At 43.3% G+C, this 21,749-nt stretch overlaps 1 long non-coding RNA gene across 1 annotated transcript; it reads left to right on the top strand.

The window, feature by feature from the left end:
- Positions 1–1,026: 1,026 nt before the first annotated feature.
- LOC110349200 (uncharacterized) lies at positions 1,027–21,405 on the top strand. Its single transcript, XR_015443635.1, has 4 exons — positions 1,027–3,508; positions 3,810–6,057; positions 8,647–8,887; positions 10,117–21,405. It is a non-coding gene; the product is annotated as an uncharacterized LOC110349200 (long non-coding RNA).
- The last annotated feature ends 344 nt before the right edge of the window (positions 21,406–21,749 follow it).

The raw sequence follows: 21,749 nt of genomic DNA, 5'->3' as shown, positions 1-21,749 counted from the left end.
TGTGTGTGCATGTGCACACACACACAGAGTCCTGTGACCCAAGAAATGCTACAACTAATAACTGCTAACATTACTGAGTACCTACGCTGCGCCAGGTATTGTATTAAGAACTTCACTTATATTATTTAATTTAATCCTCACTGCACGCCTACAAATTGGGCATTAGAATCATCACTTTATTCATGAGAAACTGTCCTTTGTCACACAGCTAGAAAGTGGAGCAGTTTAGATACTGATCCACATATCTGAGTCACTTGGCACTGTGTGAGTCCCTTCTGGCTAGGAGCTCGGTTGGATGGAAATGAGACTGGTTGGAGAGAAGGAATCTGCATGCTCCGTTGGTGTTCTATGTGCTATTCTTGGGTGGAAGGCTTTGTATTGCTCCACACACCTCAAAAATACCTGCACTAAATTATGTTTTAATGTCATTGCCTGATTTTTAGGATACTACCTGCAAGAAACAGCCTGCAGGGCCGGGGATTTAGCTCAGTGGTTCCGCCGCCTGCCCTGTAAGTGGAAGGACCCAAGTTCCATCCCCAGTGCCAAAAAAAAAGAAAGAAAGAAAGAAAGAAAGAAAGAAAGAAAGAAAGAAAGAAAGAAAGAAAGAAAGAAAGAAAGAAAGAAAGAAAGAAAGAAAGAGCCTGCATACTTCTGAAGTTGGAGTAAAACACAGAATGAGGCCACGGATAGTGGTGCCTGTAGGTTGCCCCACATAGAAATTTCTCTTTTACACAAGACATCATCTCTGTCTCTTGAAAAGCTGCTATCATTCTGCCCTGGATATACCTGCTGTTGTGTTGTCCAAATTTTTTTTTTTAGTACCGGAGATCAAGCTTGAAACCTTGCTCTTGCAAGGCAGGCGGCAGAACCACTGAGCTAAATCCCTGGGCCATGTTGTCCAAATTTTGCAGTACAATTTTGTGCTGAATAGAGCAATTATAATGACTCTCATGGTCAGCACATTTGCTTTCCTTTCCTTAATCTAGCATTGACTGTTTTTATTGAAATCCTGTTTGGGGTAGGTTACTTAAATGTCCAAGTTCTTTCACACTACAGTGAAAACAGACATTGTAGCTATTTGGTGATTAATATAAATCCCACCTATAAATGACCAAATTTTATATTAGTAAAATATACTCAGCATTAAAATTATACTAAGCTTGGTGTAATCTTGTCCAGTTAGCCAAATGGCATCTTGAGATCTTTAAATAATTCCAGGATATACTATGAATATCAACCATCAGTATCTTATAGAAATATAGACATGTCAGTTAAAACTTTCTAGTTGATAATGATGATAAAATGATGATTATTTGCATATTGATTCATTTGGTAAAGATGAATTTGTGTCTTCTCTGTTAAAGATGAAAGAAATTTATGTTCTGAGGGTGTTGTGGCAAAGTGAAACATCTTGGTATTATAGCTAAGTGTCACGGCCTGAGGCACAGCCAAGTGTTACAGTGTTACAATTTGAAGACTCAAGAATTGGATGGTCACTTGAAGAGGTGGAGAAAAACCTTTATTATAACAGCCAGCTCAGCAGAGTTCGTATGGGAAGTCTGAGTGCTCTACCAGAAACGAGAGCTTCCTTATATAGGGATCTGCAGGATGGGTGAGCATGCTCACTGAAGCAGGTGGGAGGGGTTACAGAACATTCTTGAAGCAGAGGAGTGGAGCTTAACAGAACATTCCTGAAAGGTCATATAGTTCAAACAGTCACAAACATTTTAATACACTGGGCAGGAGCTGCCAAGCAGCACAAACTGTTACATTTCTGGAACAAAACATTTTGTGGGGAGAAAAAAACCCCAAACGAACATGGAGGCAAGGCAAGGGAAATGCAAGGGCTGATCTTATTGTGTATTATTCCTCATGCAAGGGGATGCTATAGGCTGAAATTGTGTCCTTCTGAAGTTCTTTTGTTGAAGTTCTAGTTCTAGTACCTCAGAAGATGACCTTGTTTCAAGAAAGAGTATTTGCAGAAGTAATGAAGTGAAAGTGGCTTCGTCAGGGTGGGCTCTAATCTGATAGGACTTGTGTCTTCATGAAGAGGGGGCCTTTGGGCATGGAGACACACATAGACAGGGAATGGTATGAAGAACACAAGGAGGAGCTGGTCATGCACAAGCCCAGGGCAAAGGCCCAGAGCCAAGACTTCTCTCAGGGGCCTGGAAAGGACCAGTCCTACCAGCATCTTGACCTTGGGCTTTCAGCCTCCAGAACTGAGACAGTAATTTCTGCTGTTGAAGCTCCTGTTTTGTGGTACTTTGTTATGGTTGCCGTGGTGAACTTGTACAAGGGATGCCGCCAATAAGCAGATAGGAATGAATTTTTTTGTTTTTTTAGAAAAAGGGTTGTGATAAGTGCTCTGGAGAAGAAGATAGGCTGAAGAAAAAAAGTTGGGAAAGGGCTGCTTGGAGATCACATGAGGCAACTTTCACAGACCAGAAGGAAATGAGACAGCAGCTGAAGCAGGTAGTGGGAGCCAGGATGTTTGGCAGGAAAGTCTGAATGTCCCTGAGGTGGGAGCATGCTTTTGTGTTCAGGAACCACAAGGGGACCCGTGAGTTTCCAGCAGAGAGAGTCAGGACCAGAGGGACAGGAGAGGACAGAGAGGGAGGGGAGCAGTGGATGCAAGTGTGTATCCCCTTGCAGAACTCAGACTTTCCTGAAAACAAGAAGAGAGAATGCTGATGGGCTTTGGACAGAGGATGAATAGGAAGCCTAAAGGCCCTCTCCAGCCAGTGTGAGGAGGAAAGGGGACCAGAGAGCAAGAGCGGGTGTGGAGAAGGTTAAGGGTTACTGTGAGCTGATGGTTAGATGGAGGGATGCCAGAAAGGACCAGATTGGAAAGGGGACCCCAGACAATGAGGACAGAGTGTTGGCACCCACCACTGGAGAGTCATTTCTGTCTCTTAAGGAAGGCTGTGGGACAGCTGGGCTGGGGGCACGGGGAGGCACAGGGAGTCTGAGGAACCTTCTAGACCTCTGAGTGGAGATGGCAAATGGCAGTTGGATAGAAGAGTTTGCATGGGAAGAGGTGTGTGAGCTCGGGTGGGATTGGGACATCCCCAGGTCCCAGAGCTGCCATTACCCTCTCTGGCTCTTGCAGTAGTGACAATGCCTATAGTCTTGAGGTAGTTCAGAAGAGTCCAGGAGCCTAACTGACTAGAGGAGGAGGGAAGCTTCTCATAGATTCCCAGAGTTCATAAACTTGAAGAGTCTGGGTCTGGATTCTAGTCTAGTCTATGCTCTTCCCCTAACTAGCTGGTTGACCCTGGGGAGGCTGTTTAACTCTCCAGAAGCCATTTCTTCCTCTCTGTAATGGAGCTAACATCTGTATTTATACATTAATAGAAAATATTTCTAATATTTTATGTATAATATTAACATATTTATTGTGTACTTCTTGCTAGGCTTTATCCTGGGCCCTGACAGCTCTCAGCTCATAATCTAGTGGGAAGAAGAGACATATAGCAACCAAACAGATAAATGTGTATTAAAACTGGTGAGTAGGGACAACAGAGCAGGTAGGCCTGGTGTTAGCATAGGGTGCTGGCTGCCAAGATGCTGGGCCCCTGGTGTCCTGCCCTGCATGCTCCCCTCCCCATGAATGTGGGTAGGCCGTGACTATGCTGCGCCTTGGGAGCCTGGTATACAAGACTCCCATCTACTCCACCTGTAGTGGCTGAGTCTCCTGCTTTCCTTGAAGGAGCAAACAGTCCTGCTGTGAACCACCTATAGAGAGGGTCATGTGGCAGGGACACCAGAGTGGCCTCTGGGAGCTGACAGTGGCCCTCTGCTCACAGCCAACAAGGAAACCAGAGATCTTGGACACAGTGACAGAAAAACAAATCCCACCAACACCAGAGGCAGCCAGGACCAGCTGACACCTTCAGGGCCACCTTTTGGGACCCTGATAAGAAGACCCAGATGACGGACCTCTGACCCACACAGATCGTTAGGAAGCAAGCTGGCCTTGCAGGTTCAGCTTGTCGCAGGTGGTTATGCACCGTGGAAAAGGACTGCATAGAGGATGGTCAAAGAGGGCCTCTCTGAGAGGCTGACCCCAACCTGAGATGGAAGGTGAGGAGGAATCAGGCCTGGGAAGAAGGATGAGGAAAAAAGTTCCAGATGAAGGACTCCAGTAGGAACCAAGCCGGTGAGTTCCCTGGGAGGGAGTGCACTGTGGAAGTGTTGCGGAGCCATTTAACACCAAGATCTAAGACAGGGCTGCCCCTCTCCAGCCCAGAGCCAGACCTCTGAACGTGGGATAAACCACCATGAGAAAGGGATGCCCAGTAGAGTGACTTAAGGAGGATCAAAGATGTTCTTCCATCGACTGGGCAGAAGAGAGCTTGGGAGATGGTAGGAGCAGATGTTGGCAGGACAGATGTGCCATGTTCAGCACGTGGCGTCCTTCTCCTCTCTCCGCTGTCTCCCGGCCTGGGGCCAGGGCAAAGAGGGGCTGGAGCACAGAGAGCATCCATACTTAAAAACAAACCCAGACAGGGCTGTGGCGGTTAAAGGACTGAGTCTCCTCTCATCCCACTAGGCAGAGTCTGGGCGCAAGGTCCCAAGCTGGATCCCCGATACCAAAAAAAAAAGAGTTCCCTGCAGAGAGAGACAGACAGAGAGAAAGAGAGAGAGAGAGAGAGAGAGAGAGAGAGAGAGAGAGAGAGAGAGAGAGAGAGAGAGAGAGACAGAGAGACAGAGAGACGGAGAGAGAGGGAGAGAGAGGGAGAGAGAGGGAGAGAGAGAGAGAGACAGAGAGACGGAGAGAGGGAGAGAGCGCCAGCCTCTGGGGAACAATTAGCACAACCATTCTTAGCCACAGGCTGGACACACATCTTTCATGTTTCCCCCAAGGCTCCAGGATGGCAGCGGTGACCTTCGAGGTGGACCTGTCCCTTGTCTCCCCCATCACCTCTCCAGTGATGGGAAGTGGACGCCAACTCTCATTTCCAGCACAGCCTTGAAAAATCTTGCTAGCTCGCCTGCACCAACTGCCTCCTGCCTGCCGTTTCTGCCACTTGGACCTCGTCTTGCAACCTTTGTGCCCTGAGCTGCTGGGCCAGGCAGGCTGTGTGTTTGGCATGTAACTCCCCAGCACTCTGAGTCTTTGTCACTCACCGGAAGCATTTATTACTGTTGCTACTAATTAAGGCACCTGGCAGGGGTGGGTCGAAGTAAACATGGGAGGAGGCATTTTCCCTTCACTGCTTTCATGGTTCCCTGGAGGACAATGGACAGGATCATCTCAGGCTTGCCTTCTCAATTCTTGTGCTCAGATTACAGATCCCATAACTGGGGTGCTGCTCCACTGCACCCACCGAAAGGTGCAGAATATGGGCTGAGGGTGCTTTGTGCTCCCTTTATGCTGGCCCAAGTGGAAACCTCTACTTCTCGTGAAAGATGCACTTCTTCCTAGCACTTTGAATGTGCTTTTGTCAAGACATGATGTATGGAGCCTTGGCAACCATCTTGCAATAATGAGGAAAAGTGCCAAAAGAGTCTCAGAGAAACCCTGACATGGTTAAGCTATGAATCCTCCAGCCTCTGGGCCATAGTTTTGTGAGAACAAGAAATGCCCATAACTCAAGCCCTTTATCACTGGTTACTTGTTCCATGTATGTACTTAGAAGCATCTTAATTGGTAGATTTATGTTCCTTTTAACCCTGTTCTATCCTTTCTATTTTCCCCATTGGAAGGAATCAGAGACTATTTCCACATCTTCAGTGGTGCCCATAGTTCCTTAAATAAGAGGCAAGACCTTTCATTTCTGAGTTAACCTTAGGTGCTATTTCTCCAAGGCCCTCCTGTAATAGTTTTGGTTTATTCCTATCATTCTGATGTATTTTAAGAGTACTTGAAAATATCCCTGGATGAATAATCAATTATTTGGCTGCTTTATTATTTTTTTTCCTTTTTTGCAGAAAAAAAGCTCAAGTGTGAATGGAGGGAGGGAGGGAGAGAGAGAGAGAGGAAATACAGAGCTTTCAGATTAACAGTACGAGGAAAAATGGTGAAGCCCAGGCTGGCTTGGAGCAGGGCAGGTGAGTAGAATTAGAGGGAGCGCACAGAGGAAAAGCAATGCCCTAGAGGAGAGAAGAGACCTAGGAATAAGAAACTGGAGCTCTGCAGGGAAATTGCACCCGCTTCTCAGCCTCCCATGCCCCATACCCTCCCAGGAGCACACGGAGGCTTTAACGGTGTATTTCTCTTTCTCTGCTATCCCCCTTTTACACCTTCAATGCCCGGCCCACCCAGTGCCTGAGTAGGAGTAGGGTGAAGCCCACCACTTTGTCACCAAGTCAAAAACCCTTTCTGTGTTTCATCAATACTCAGACACATCTTTGTTTTTCTAAATTTTTATGTGATCCCCAAGCTTAGCAGTAGTATTATACAAGATGTGATTAAAAAAAAGGGTGAAGGCTTGAATTTTTAAAAGTTTATTGCAGTAAAACACACACTGACATTGACCCCCCCTCAGAATACTCCTGCTTGCCCACCCCTGCTTGCCACTTTCTGAGCAGTTCTGGAGCCCTCTTTTGTGAGTGTCATTAGTTGTGCTGTCATGGCTGCCTCAAGGTCCTGAATTGATTATAATGTTTACTTTTCATGGTCATTTTGACTTTGAGGAAGAGCCAGAAGTCACATGGTACCAGATGCAGTGAATATTGAGAATGAGGACACAGCATCAATGTTTTTATGAGACTGCCTTCCTGTTGGATGGCACTGGGCAGCACCCTTCACCATATTTTTATCACATCTTGTAAAGACACTTATGAAAGGGAACTTCCAGAACTGCTTCAGAATGTGGCAAGAAGGATGGGATAAATGTGCTTGAATCAAGGTGGGGATATTTTGCAGGGCATTAGTGGCAATCTGTCCTTTACTGTAATAAATTTTTCATTTAACCATTCACCGTGTATTTCCATTGTACCTCGTATAAAGTGATAGCCACTCCCATCCATGCCATTTCCATTTTCCCCCATCTCTTTTCAGGCTCCCAGAGTTTGAAAGTGTTTGGAGTGTGTCCTGATCCCAAGCCCTCTGTTTTACCTACCTCCGTGCTAATAAAAGCAAGTTGCAAATAAGACAATTCATCCCTGCTCAGCAACACATGCTTTTAAGTGCACAAATTAGTCTTGATGTAAATTATTCAGGCTCGTTATCTGTGAGAGAAGCAGGCTGCCCCATAAGCCCATTAGAATCATGAGCAACATGCCTGGAGCCCTAAGAGCTGTCCCTGGGGAGGGAATCCAGGGATAGAGTGAGCCCTTGGGCTCCCAACAGCAGCCAGCCAGAGAGGGCTGGGTTCCAGTCCATGTGCTGGGTCTGGGGACAGGCAGGCACCTACAATGGGAGGATCTGATTCTTGTCTGGATCCAGCTCAGGAGACATGCTTCTCTCTTGTTGCCCTCCGTGCCTGATCATCAGGTTATTCTCCAGGCTTGTGCAGCGGAAGTGGGTGCAGACCTGGGGTCACTATAGGGACACCCAGGGAGGGAGACCTGGGCTGGGATCGCTGCCCTGATTTTTCATCTTTCCTGACCTGGATCTGTGGGAAACTGATCAGCCCATTGGAGGAGGTAATTTGGTGCTGGAAGAGAAAGCTGAAGCTTTCTCTGAATTCATTCAACAATAATTCCATGAACATCTACCAAAAACCAGACACCAAAGTAGGGGCAGGAGCTGCAAGAGGGAACGAAACACAATCCTTGTCCCTAGGTGCTTTCCGTTAACTCAGAAGTTCTGCCAAGGTATTAACGTAACTGGTTAAAAAAGTTACCCAGAGAGTTGACTCTGAGTCCTTCAACACAGTCCTAAGATGCTGTCTTATAGACAGCCCAAGGGTCATCTGACTATCTCACTCTCTCTCTTTCTCTCGACAGGGTCTCATATATAGTTCAGGCTGAACTCGAACTCATTATGTGGCCCAGGCTGGCCTCAAACTCATGATAATCCTCCTGTCTCGGCCTCCCAAGGGTTGGGATTACAGGCGAGGGCCACCATACCCGGCTAATCTGATACTCTTAGCTTACTGTCACAGCTAGTTAGGGTCTACAGCCCAACAAGGCAGACCTTAATTTGTAGGAAATTGAGAAGTTGCAAATGACTCTTGTCTGGTAGAGATGTGAATGATGATTTCTGTCCACCAGAGACAATGGTCCCCAAGGGTTATGATTGAATGCTTATAAGACTGTCTTCAGTTATGTATCCAAGTCACCATCTTAGGTCAATGTTCTTCCTTTCATTGATTGTACATACTAAGTTCCTTGCAGGTTCCTCTGATCCAGTGTTATCAGCCTACTGGATCCCTCATTCATAAGTTAAATGGGTTTTCAACATAGGCTCATGGTGCATTGGTACGAGAGCCATGCCTTTAACAATTTGGAAATTGTAATCTGACATCACCCTAAGGTGGTGACAAACCCTGGGTGCTGGTGAGTCAAAAACAAAAGACACCTGTGATAGTTGATTGTGTCCACTTGAGAAGTTTGGATAGGAGAAGTTTAACTAAATCGGCTCAGCAATTCCACACGTAGGGTGTGGAGGACCCACCTAGGGCGGCTCGTGGCCTGGTGGGGGGGCATAAAGAGGAAATGAGAAAGGATGGGTCTGCTTCTGTTCCTTCGCAGGAGCTCTAGTCTTCGCCTTCACCTTGGACATCATCTCCTGGCTTCCAGCGCAGACTCTTCAGCTTCTGGCCCAGATCTTTCAGCTTTCTGGTGACATAGACTCTTCAGCCTTCCAGTGTAGTCTCATTGGCCTCCTGATACAGACTTACATGGGACACTGCAGTGAGCTCCAGACCTTCGACTAAATCCTCAGGTTTCCAGCATGCAAACAGACCCTCTGTACTCTTCCTCATCCGACTCTGTGAGTGGCCATTGTAAGCCAATCTTGTAAATTCATATGTATTTATATATCTTGTGTTATATCTGTTTCTCTGGTAAATTCTGATTGATATGGATTTTGGTACCAAGAAGTTTCTCATTGCTGAGACAAAATACCCGACACCCAAAGTTAAAAGGGGAAAGGTTTATTTAGCTCACAGTTTGTAGAGGCTTCAGTCCATGAACGACTGGCTCCAAGGCAGGGTGGTACATGGCAGAGGAGAAACAGTTCATGGTGGACTGAAGGTAGCAAAGCAACAAGGGAATCTTAACAGTGTCTTTCTGCCCCTTTTATCTTATCCAGCCTGTAGTGGCTTAGTAATCACATGCCCTTCATCCCAGCATCACACACTCTAAATTCAGCCACCTCTGAAAAAGCCGTATGTCCACATGAGGCTTTGGGGGGATGTCTAGACACAAACCATAACAACACCAAAAGAGTTGCCTAGGTGACCATGGAAGGGGAGGTGTTGTACCAGAAGGATAAACTTCTGTGAAGTTCGGAGACAAGACAATTGCGTCGACGCGAAGCGTGAAGCCCACGGAGGTGGGTGGTGAGGGGCAGGGCTGAGGGGGTAAGCAAGATCCAGCTCAGGCAGATGCCAGTCTTCATACAGAGAATCTCAGGGAATCACTAAGGTGTTTCTAAACAGACTGGACATGTTTGGATTTGGCTGCTGGATTCCCTATCTCATAACCCAGTGGGAATCTTATCCATCTGTAGACTAATTGTAGCTTTGCTGAGGTTGCTTCTACAATTTCTGTACAATCCTCGTTCACCCCAGTTTGCTCTGTAACTACAATTAAAAGACACCCTGGTGAATAAATGCATGGAGAGATTTCTATACTTTTAACTGGAATACCCAACAAGGTTTTCCCTTTCTCTCCTGGTTAAAATAAAAATAGAAAAAGCAGATGTCGAAAGAAAAAAAAAAAAAAGCTGACATGTTTCACAGTGGAGCTCTCAGCAGTGGGGCGGACTGCAGCTGAAGGAGGAGCTCTGGAGGCCAGCGATTAGACAAAATTGCTTCGGTCAGAAAGGTTGCGGTTTCCTTTAAGTTTCCTTGACCAGATGTTTCCATTTCAGAAATATGTTGTAAAGCAATTTTGCGTTTTGGGCTCAAGGGGATTTTTATTTGGTTAGGAGGCAGCTTGCAGGACTTTTCAGCAATCGTAACACTTTTGCTTCTCTTTCTACTGCATCTTCACAAGAGCCCTAGAGGCAGAGAAGATGCAGGCCATCATGCCCATTTCACAGACAGAGAAGCCGACATCCTGAACAGGTGGATCAGCCTAGAAAAGGAAGCACAACCTTGTGTGACATTACCATGGAAGTTTCACTTAGTACGTATGTGTTTAATGAATATAATGAAGGAGCAGTTTTATTCCTAGTGTCAGGTATGTAATCACACACCTATATGTTTATTCATTCTTTTGTTAAAATCACTAAATTTTAACATTCATCAGAGAAGTTTTCAGTTTTCTATTGCTGTATGCCAAAAAGCCTAAAATATAGTGGCTTAAAACCAATAATTTATTATTTCTCATGAGTTTGTGAGCTAGGAAATTGGGCATAGCTCAGCAAGGGTGGTTCTTCTGGTCCACGTGGTGTCACAAAAGTCTCTCAAGCTCATTATGCTGGAAGTTGCGGACAGCTGTGTGGTGGTTAATAGTTTGTGTCAACTGGGCTGGACTCTGTTGCCCAGACACTCTGTCACATGTTATTCTGATGTTCTATGAGGGTGTTTTTGGATGGAAGTGACATTTAAATTGTTGAACTTTGAGCAAAGCTAGTTGCTTTCCATAATGTGGATGGGTGAACTTTGTCCAATCACTGAAAGTCTTGAATAAAATAAAAGTCCGACCTTCACCAAACAAGCAGGAATTCTTCAGTAGAGTCTTTGGAACTGTACTATAATGTTTGCTCTTTGTGGTCTCCAGTTTGATGGCCACCCTGAAGATTTTGGACTTATCAGATTCCATAATAGCATGAGCCAATTACTTAAATCTCTCTCTCTCTCTCTCTCTCTCTCTCTCTCTCTCTCTCTCAGTAGTGATCTATAGATACATATAGATTACCTATCTACCTATCAATCCTTTATGTATCTATTTGGTATTTTGTTGTATTCCACTGGTCAAAGCAAATCACAACCAGTCCAGGGTCAAGGTGAGGATACATAGACTCCACCTCATAACAGGAAGATCAATAAAGTCTTATTACAAAAGAAGTAAGAGGTTAAGATTCCATTGCAACAATTTTTGGAAGCAATATATCACAGGCAGAGCAAGATTTATTCCTAATGTATTCCCCCAAACTCTCAAGGCTGTTGGAAATATTAAATGCAAGTGTGTATACAAAGAGCAGGACTCAATAAAAACACATTTCTTGAATACATACATGTAAGTGTACATGAATATATAGACAGGATAATGGAAAACATGCCCAGTCTATGTAATTGTGATTTCAAAGATCTGTTGTGGCTTCATTGAGACACAGATGATCCAAAGTCATTTCCACACCTCATCTTTACCCATAGATAGTCCTTGGAGAAGTAAAATATTCTGTATTATGGTTATAGTTAAGAACTTGGATTTTGGAGTCAGACTGCAGGCTCTAAATCCCAGTGTTCTACTTACTAACTGGGGGAATCTTGGGTAAGTTATTTAACTCCTCTGATCTTCAGTGTCCTCACCTCTAAGACGTTTGCATGAGTAATACCCACCTCTTAGGATTATTGTGTTGCTCAATAATGTACGTGAGAGAACATGAATGAAAGTATAGTTTAGGGTTAGCAACTTAGCGATCCTGTCAGTAAATTTATTACAAATAATAACTATTAATATTGTTAAACTTGTGCCTATGCTATTACTGCCTGCTATTGTATTTTTTCCTTCTTTTCTGCTCATGCATAGTCATCTTCTATTTCTCTGTGGGCCCTCTTCTCTTCTCTCCTCTTCTCTCTTCTCATCTTTTCTCTTTTCCTTTCCCTTTCCTTCCTTTCCCTTTTCTTCTCTTCTCCTCTTCTTTCTTCTCTTCCTTTCTTTCCTCCCTCAACCTTCCTCAGTGCTGGGATTACACATATGCACTACTGTGCTGGCCTATAAATAATTCTTGATGGGCTTGGAAGCTCAGTAGTTACATCTTTGGAATTAAAAAAAAAAATCCAAGACCTGAAATATCTATGTCCTACATCAGGAATTGGGATTTTGTTAGGTATCCAGATGTCATTCATAGGAACAGACAGCTCAGATTCCCTCCTCTGTTCTTCCTGAAAGATGGCTGTTCACTCCAAGAGCTGGCAGAGTGATTTCTGTGTTTGTAGCCTACTGGACCCCCCTTTATATGGGCTTTTGAATTCACTCACATAATCACTAGGTGTATTTGCAGGAACAAGCCCAGTCTGGCACCATGCAACCTGAGCTCAAATATAGGCTTCATCACTTGCTTTCTGAGTGACAATGGGCAAGTTATTTAACTTTCTGTGTTTCACTTTCTTCCCCTTCAAAATGGTGTTAACAATTATCTCTACCTAGTTGGGTTAGGGTGATTCAATGAGTTAGTTCATGTAAACTGCCTACACAGAGTGGGTCTTCACTAGGCAGTAGCTCTTAAGCATGGGCCACACACGATGCCCTGGAAAATGACTGAGGGGATCCAGGCAGCCATGTGCTATACTCCCAGGCTTCTGGGGACTGATTATCTAACAGGAGTCCTAAGACAGGTAACTCCATTACTATACTATAGGGCAGCTCTCAAACTTCAGTGAGTATAAAAGTGCTTGCATTAGCTACCAGGAAAATGCAAATCAAAGCCACAATGACATACCACTTTATACTCAAAAAGATGGCTAAAATAAAAAGGTAGGTAATAATAAGTATTGGTGAAGACATTGAAAAACTGGAATCCTCATACATTGCTGTTGGGAATATAAAATGGTGCGGCCACTGTGAAAAAGAATCTAGTAATTGCTCAAAAAGTTAGACATAAATTTACCATGTGATCCAGCAATTATATTCCTAGGCACATAGCCAGGACAAACAAAAACATATGTCCACACAAAAACTTGCATATTCATAGAAGCATTATTCATAACAACCCAGAGTGGGAACAACTCAAATGTACACACACTAATGAATGGAAAAATAAAACTTGGCATATTCATACAGTAGAATGTTATTTGGACATTAAAAAGAAATAAATTCTTGGTACTACAAGATGAATGAACCTGGAAAAATTATCTAAATAATAGAAGCCAGTCGGAAAGGACCACAGATTGTTTGATTTATAGGGAGTATTCCCAACAGACACATCTGTAGAACCAGAAATAAATTTATGATTGCCTAGAGCCAGGATAGGGCAGTGTGGAGGAACTGGAGTTTCTTTTTGAGGGTGATAACACTATTCTAAAGTTGATTGTAGTGATGGTTGCACAAACCTGTCAATATATGAAAAGCCATTAAATTGACACTTTAAATGGGTGAGTTGTTTCATAGGTAATTTATAGCTCAATTAAAATGTTTTTAAAGAAGTACCTGGAGTGTTTGTTAAAATAGGTATTTTTAGAACCTTTATCCTAAGATTTTGATTCAAGTCTGGGCTGGGTAATGTAAAACCTCTTTATTTTTCAACTGCTTTCTGGTTAGCAGTTGTGACAGATGATTTGGCCAGGAGAAATCCTGAGTAGCTTCTTGGAAGAAGCTGCACTTCCACTGAGCCCTCGGAGGGGATTAAAGGAGGGAAGAGGGTTTCCAGGAGTGGATGACAGCAGGAATCATGTTCATGGGTTAGAGAGCCTCCGCTACCACCACCTGGAACCATAGCTCTGGGTGAGAGAAGAACATTTGTCTTCCTGAATGGCTCCAATTTTCTCTTTCAACCCTTGAGCTGCCTCTGTGCAGGCATTTTTAGACAATTCATGTGCAGTAATAAGCCAGGACAGGAACATGTCAGGGAGGGGACTGAGGAGCAAACAGCAGTCGACAGGTAAGTGACCACACTTAACAGCAATCTCTTCTCTGGCAGCTGAGCTCTGTGATGGCTTTCGTGCTTGAAACTGACACTATGTCAGTTAGAGATGGGCCAAAAGGTAGCTATTATCAGTCCACTGAAGGTCTTAGTTTAATGCCCTAAGGGATTGTTTGCAGCTGCTTCTCACTGTTTGACCCATAGAAGCCATTCATGTGGTTCACTTCTCATCTGCTCTCAGAATGGATAATCTTTTATTGAAAGAAAGGTGATTTATCAGGCAGGTGAACAGTCCCCCTGACCAAGTGGGAGAGGCAGAAGGTGACTTGAATGTGTACACTCATTAAATCCTACATGGACCCAACTCAAATTCGTGGAAGTCACAGGACTAGGAGGGAGAGGTAGGGGAGACTGGTGTTTAGGGAACTTCTAGAAAGTTTAACTTTGGAGGTTAAAGTGCAGCTCTCACAGAATAATGTTGGCAACAAAAGCAAGGATTTTCAGATATAAAGATGGATAATTTCCCCACAGTCATTGGTAACCTATGATTGATGGTACCTAGGATTACCAATTTGTCCTGATTGTTCAGGACATGCCTGCTTTAGTTCCCTGTCTGCCTAATCCTCTCAGTCCTGGAAAACTGGAATGGTTGGTCACCCTTGGTAACAAAGGCATCCTGACCTCAGCTCCTCTGGTGACCCAGGAATTTAGCATCCCCATGATCCAATCATTTTCCAAAGTCCCTCCTTGGAACACAGGAGACTTTTAGGGGACATTTTAGATATAAACCCTAGCTTATCAAATCCAAGAACTCCTCCATTGCTAGGATTTTAGAACTGCTTCTTCCATTACTTCCCTGGCTGAATGGGAGTTTTAACTTTAGATATCCTGTTCTCACCCTACCAATGTGCACAGGTCTGGGCAAGCAGGTAACTTGTCTTATAGTTTGAAGGCTCTGCCAGGTCACAGGGAGCCAATCTTGACCTACTGATGAGGACTGTACAGCATCACCGAGATCCTAGACTTTGAGCTGGTTAGAGCACCTGGATGACCTTTGGGTTGTCTGATTTGGGGTGAGAGTAAATGGATATTTGGTGCACAGATGAGTAGACTGACAGAGACAAAACTATGTGATGAACAAATCCAATGTCATTGTCTTTCTTCAGCAAGCCTAGACTTCCCAGTTTTCTTTGTAATTTAGTAGCACCATGTACGAGAGAGAGAGAGAGAGAGAGAGAGAGAGAGAGAGAGAGAGAGAGAGAGAGAAAGAGATTTAACAGAATGGCCAAAAAGAAGTTTGAAGGCCAGCTCCAAGTGAGAAGTCTAGGGTTTTCTTAAAAGGGCTGCCACTGTGCACTGTTCCAAGATGCCTGATTGGCAGGGGAAGTCAAGACTACTCTAGCCATGTGACATTCATTTGTCTTCATTTACCTGGGGCAAAGAGCATTCTGGTCTCGGTACGAATCACCTACTCACCAAGCCAAGTATGTGTAGGGCTTTGCCTGCTAGAGGGAGGTACACATTTTTTTCCTCTCCTAGGAAGCACCTTTTTCTAGTTTGCACAGAGGCACCGTTTATCTCCTTCCCCTCTCAATGTTTTTGGCATCAGCTGGAGACTGCCATATCAGGCTTTTTATCATATCTTGCAGTGACCTTACTTTTACAGGAGGTAGAAACAAGAAATGTTGGCTCCTTGAAAGTATTCTGCTTAAAAAAAGAAAAAAAAAGCATAACCTCGCTTTCAAAGAAGTCTTGAATGACATTATCTCCTTTCTTCCCCAGCTTCTTCTTACCATTTACTGTAAGCTAAGAGGAAATCTGAATTCTGACAGGTTGTTGAATGTCCTGACAGCTCAGAACTACCAAGAACTGCTGGAAACTTGGGCTCATCTTTGTTGTGATCATTTTTCTTCTTGCCTCTTGATTTGGTATTTCTAGTAAACCTCCTCATTAAGGCAATATTAAGCTACCTCATAAATATGTATACAGTCTTCTTAATTATCTGTTGATGGATATGGGCCCTGATACATTTACATAATGAGCATTTTATACATGTGGATGTGTTTTATAATTAGACCCAGGTGGGGGCTGGGAGAGGGAGAAAACTTGGGAGGAAAAACAAGCTTACTTTTGACAACACCAAAGGCCTCAGTTTAGAGAAAGCCATAAATCTGAGGGAATACATTTGTACTGTTGAGAAGCTTAGTTTCTACCCACAGATTTCAGATTCTATTAGCAATGTTGCCAAGTTAGAAGAAGGGCCAACTTGGAACTTGAAATTGAATTCCATCATGTTCCAAATGCTTATGGTGAAGCTAATATATCAGAATAAAGGTGGTAAAGCAGTCAAAGTTTGGGAATCATAATTGGTGTGGTAAATGTTATTATGTTCCTGCATATCTGATATTCAGCAACCCTTTACTAAAGGGAGGGATGGTTCCCCTACATTTTAAGTATGGCTATGATACATGTTCTGGTTAATAAAAGGTGATCAGAAATGTTACGGTCTAGATCTAAAATATCCCCCAAAAGTTGCATATTCAGATTCATTTCACAGTGCTCAGCCATGCAGGGACTCAGAGGGCTCTGTATCCATGATACAAGGGGGGTTGGCTACTGCTTGCTCTGGCAGCAGACCTTGGCATCGTCCACATGGTGCTGGTTTTATTCGACTGGAGATGCAAGAGTTTTGGAGTCATGGAGGTTTCCATCGAGATTTAAAAGAAGGCCTGAGAGGCCAGGCAGTGTGCTTCTCAGAGGGCAGTGCATGAAGCTGTGAGAGTGAAGCCAAAAATGCACTAAAGATCTCAGGAAGTTGGAGATGTGAGGAATGAAAAATGTCTGCAGAAGAGAGCCACAAGCAGTGAATAGAGTCACCTCAAGTGAGAGGTCATGAAGGCTGCCACCAGCTGCCCAAACACTTTGGAGTTTACACTTGCTACATTCTGCCCTGGGTGCTGGACATAGAGCTACAAAATTTACTGTTTGTCCCGCTGGGTTTCAATCTTGCTTTGGTTCAATTTCTGTCTATCCCCATGTTCTTCCTAAGGGAATATTTACCATGCGCCATTGTATGCAGAGAAGTACATAATTTTCTTATTGATTTTTACAGAAACTCCAGCTAAGAGTTTGCTTTCAGTCTTACAGGAGACTTTGGTCTTGGGCTTTTCAGAAATGCGGGAACTGTTAAGACTTTGGATTCTTAGAGATGGACTAAATGCACTTTACATAATGAGATGAGCCTTTTGGGGGCCAGAAGAATATTATACTTAGATATAAAATGTCCCCCCAAAGTCTCATATTCAGAAATGGGGTCTGGCTGGAAGGGGCTGGTAACTGGAGGCATGACTTGGAAGGGTATATTTTTGTTCATGGCTCCTCCCTTCTTTCTCTGCTTCTTGGCTACCAAATAGTAAACAGCTTTCCTCTGCCATGCTATTCTGACTTGCTGTTTCTGCCTCAGAGCTGGCTGACCATTGACTACATCCACTGAAACTGTGAACCAAAATAAACCTCTCCTCCTTTAAGTTGTAGCTGTCAGGTACTGTGTCTCAGTGATTGGACTGGATTACTATAATTGGTGAGGTTGGTCACTTGGGGGCAAAGCATTTAAGCAGTGCATTACAATTTCCCACATTCTGTTTGTTTTGCTGCCAATCTAGAGATATCAGCTTGAGTCTGAGATGGTGATTCTATGGAGCAGAGGTCACTGCCAGCACATATTGGACTTGTGGCTTGAGCTAGAAATACACCTGTAATTATTTCAAAGCACTGAGATTTTTGGGGAGGAGCATTTGTTAGCAACAAAGTTTAATCCATCCTGACTGAAAATTGGGACCAGGAGCTTGTAATGTCATTCTAAGGATAACCCCTGTTGGAAGTTTGAATTGAACAGCTGAGTTCTGAAGGAGTTTTGTGGACAAAGGATGGGCTGGGGTAGCTAAAACAAATGCTCTTTATTCTCCAAAGTCAAGTGTTCCTCTGGGTTTCCTAACTCTTTTACCTAAAAGAGAGCATGGTCTTTCCAGTTTTACTGGGTCACCTTATGAGTCTTCCTAGCTTTAGCAGAGGCTTCTGAAGGCTGCTATAATGCAATGTTCAGAATAAGTGAATGCAGGAAATGCATCTGATCCATCTAAAGGGCTATCAGGATGGGTGAGTGATGTTTTGATATATTCATTCTGTTTAAAAAAATTGAGCTGCCTCAGATGAAAATTGCTGTATAAATCTTCATTGATAGTAATATCCTAACAGAGGAGAAAATTAGAAAATAGTGGTACCCAAAGAGTCCTAAATTGGAAATTGATTTTCATTCTCAGAAGCAACATAGGAGCTGGATGTGGTCTCAGGACTTGCAAGAAGCAGCAGGCCCCAGGGTGAGAAAGGAGTTATCTCTGCCCTTGCTACTTGATGGGTATAAACCAGCAGTCTTTTTTCTGTGTTGCACATACTTTTCTAAATGCTTTATTTGTGTAATTCATTTTGGTCATTACAAAATCCAGGGAGGTACCCTCAATTTAAATATGAGAAAACTAAGGAACAAAGTGATCAAGGAATTTGTCTAAGATTCTGAGCTCATGTAGCCTGGTTTCCAAGTTATGCTGATAACAGCATTGAAATTTTAGATGCCTAAATAGCTACAAAATTTGGGCAATAGAAAGGAAATACAGATGAAAAAAGCCAAAGATGGATGGAGAGATTGGTGAATTATAAAGAAATTACACGATTTCCAAAATAAGAGAAATTGTTACTCTCACCCAAATAAAAAGTGAATCTGTCAAAAATTTTATTTAGCTTAGTGATTAATAAGGGACTCAGGAAGATGTTACAATCTGTTCAAAGGAGAACTCAAATGATCACACATATATTGATAGATAAGTAAAGTAGAAATGATTTTATGAATAGATGGAAGACTATTAGAGCATGATAACTAATTGCATTCCACTAGATACAACTTGCATTTCTATGAACAAGTACTATTTGCATTATTGTGCATTTTCTACAAGTTAAGGCCTATCTATTTGAAGAGGTGTAAATAGCCTAGTCAAAGACAAAGGCACATACCTGTTTTGAATTTGATGTCTCCTGTATGACTCTATTGAATGAATATCCAGTAATGTCTTTTGCCAATTTCAAAATCTTCCATAATTTCCCTTCCAATATTCTTTTGTTTTTGTAGGTAATGCAAAAAGGACTTAGAAGCTTCTTTTGCTGAAAATGACTGACTCTTTACATGGGCCTGCACTAATACCCAAAGGGTAACTTAATGCAAGATTAAAAGCCTTGGCCTTTTCAGACTAACTCTACCTTCTTTCTGACTTGTTCTTTCTGGGTCATTCTCTGCTGCAGTCACCTTGATTTCCAAGAACAAGAAATCTGATGGATAAATATCTTGTGACAAGAGTTGAAACTACCCTTTAGGTAGCAGTGAATTTCTTACCTTAACAAGGCCCCACCTGACCCATCCTGGGATAATTACCAACCAGACCACACTTTGACCAAGATTGTTTAATTGTGCATACTTTTTGCCCCCCTTTCCTATTTGATTTAGAGTCCTTGTTGGCCCACCAAAGACGAGGGTGAGAATGCCTTATTCCCCTTGTCTTCCCAGTAGAGCTATACTGAATAGATTGCTTTCCTGCCTTTCACCCTCACTTTTTCCACTTGGTTTCTGGGGTGAGTGGCTGGATGGGATTTATTGAGACTCCTTGAAGTCAGGCCTCTCCCTCCCTCTGGCCTAGCTCTTTGGTATCAGCTTGCGGTTGAGTAAATCTTGGATTGTTTTCTCTCTGTAAGCAGAGATCTGGGGGGGAAAGTGATGGATTTTTACTCCTGCTGTTACTGAACTATGAAGTCACTTCTAACCTATGGTTCCTTTGGATAAGCATTTAAGAAGAAGAAAAAGACACTTCTCATGTTCTCATGTAATATCATTTGAGGTTTCAAATAAAATGTCTTTGCCAATCACAGATCTAAACAATGGCCCTGTCTTAGTTTATTTTTTGTTGTTATAATGGAATACCCAAGACTGGTAATTAATAAAGAAAAGAGGTCTATTGGCTCATGGTTCTAGAGGCTGGGAAGTCCAAGAGCATAGCACTGGCATGTTCTTGACTTCAGGTAAAGCCCATATACAAAAAGCAGAAAGGAAATAGGTCCTTCAGGTGAAAGAACAAGGGACCAATATCTGGAGAGAGCTAATCCATTTCTATGAGAAAAGTGCTAATTTACTCATATTCATGAGGGTCCTTCCACATGATCCAAATACTTCCTGACTCTACTCCTACATGAGGAACTAAGATAACAACATGAAATTTTTGGAGATCCCTTCAAACCCTACTAGCTCCCTCTCAATTCTAATATACCCTGTAAGTCATACCTCCCTTACCTACATTAAAAAGCATAATTCTAGAAGGTAGACTTTGCAGGAAAAATTAAGGACATGGCAGCTGTTTTGGAATACCTTTGTTACAGTTTAGATCTCGAATGTCCCCCCAAAAGGCTCATGCATTCAGAGTGGGGCTTTTGGAAGGTGATTGGATCATGGAGCACATACTCATCAGTGGATTCATTCATTCATGAATTCAGAGCTGAATGTACTGTCAGGAGGTGGGGGCTGCATGGAAGAGGGAGATCACAGAGGGAGTCACCTGAAGAGTACAGCGCCTTCCCCGACCCTCCCTTCACTCTGCTTCTGACCATCATGATGGGAGCAGCTTTCCTTCACCAGACCCTTTTCCATCATGCCCTTCCTGCCTTGCAGTCAGCTGAATATGGACTACATCCTCTAAAAACCATGAGCCAAAATAAATCTCTCCTTTAATCTAGAGTGTCAGTTATTTTGTCCCAGTGATGAGGAAAGTGACTAAGACTACCTTAAAATGCTGCTCATGGAAAAAAAAACAGATTTCTTTTGGAGATCAAAGTATAAGATTAAAATCATGAGGTGGGAACTACAGAGAAGCAGATTTTTACAACAAAGGAAATGCAGTGTTGCCTCTGCTTTTCCTGATGAATTGGGTTACTTTTAAAGACAGTGACTTGAGTGGGTAGTGGCACCTGAATACCTTCTGTTAGGGATGCTGCTGGAGCCAGTACCACCCTCAGACCTTCAAAGAGGCAAGGCGGACTCTGTCCTGGAACCCACACTGTAGAGCATGTGCAAGGATCATGCGAGAGCTTGTAAAACACTCACCCCTCACTCCCAAAGATTCAGATTTGGTTGGTCTGGGATGGGGGCTAGATCCTCCATTGTTAAGAAGCTCTTAGTAACACTGATGCAGCCCTCTCAGGACCATGTCTCACTTCCTGTGCAGCCCCTCCTCCTGCTGTGACCTTCCTGAAAGGGTGCAGTGCCTGTGGGTGAGGAAGACACTCACCCAAATCCTGGACTCTTCTCCTTCTAGATTACTCTCAGAATTTCTTGACCGACGATCTTGAGCATGCTTTCTTGATCTGCATGGGCTTCTCTTCTTAATTCAGCCCCCCAAGGTGGCTCTACTGATTTGTTTTTCATTTAACGCAGAGATGGAAATAAGGACTGGCCATATAAGTTGAAATTCTTCTCCCTGGTACTGGTGAAGGTCACCTTATTTGAAAATAGGCTCAGGCCAGGTATTTAGCTCAGTGGTTCCAGTGCCTGCCTCACAGGTCCTGAGTTCAATCTCTGGTACCAAAAAAAAGAAAAAAAGAAAAAAAGAAAAGAAAGAAAATGGGCTCTTTGCAGATGTAATCAAGTAAAAATGAGGTCATTTGGATCATCCCTATTCCAACATGATTGTTATCCTTGTAAGAGGGAAACTTGGACACAGACACATAAACAGAGGAGAATGTCATGTGAAGACAGACACACAGAAGGACTCTGCTTTGATGGCAGAAG

The sequence above is a fragment of the Heterocephalus glaber genome, unplaced genomic scaffold (genome assembly GCF_053883595.1).
Source record: "Heterocephalus glaber isolate CG9 unplaced genomic scaffold, H.glaber_assembly_v1.0 deba00001572, whole genome shotgun sequence".
NCBI classification, from domain to species: domain Eukaryota; kingdom Metazoa; phylum Chordata; class Mammalia; order Rodentia; family Bathyergidae; genus Heterocephalus; species Heterocephalus glaber.
Note: the sequence above shows the minus strand (reverse complement) of the source record. Positions and strands in the feature narration are given on the sequence as shown.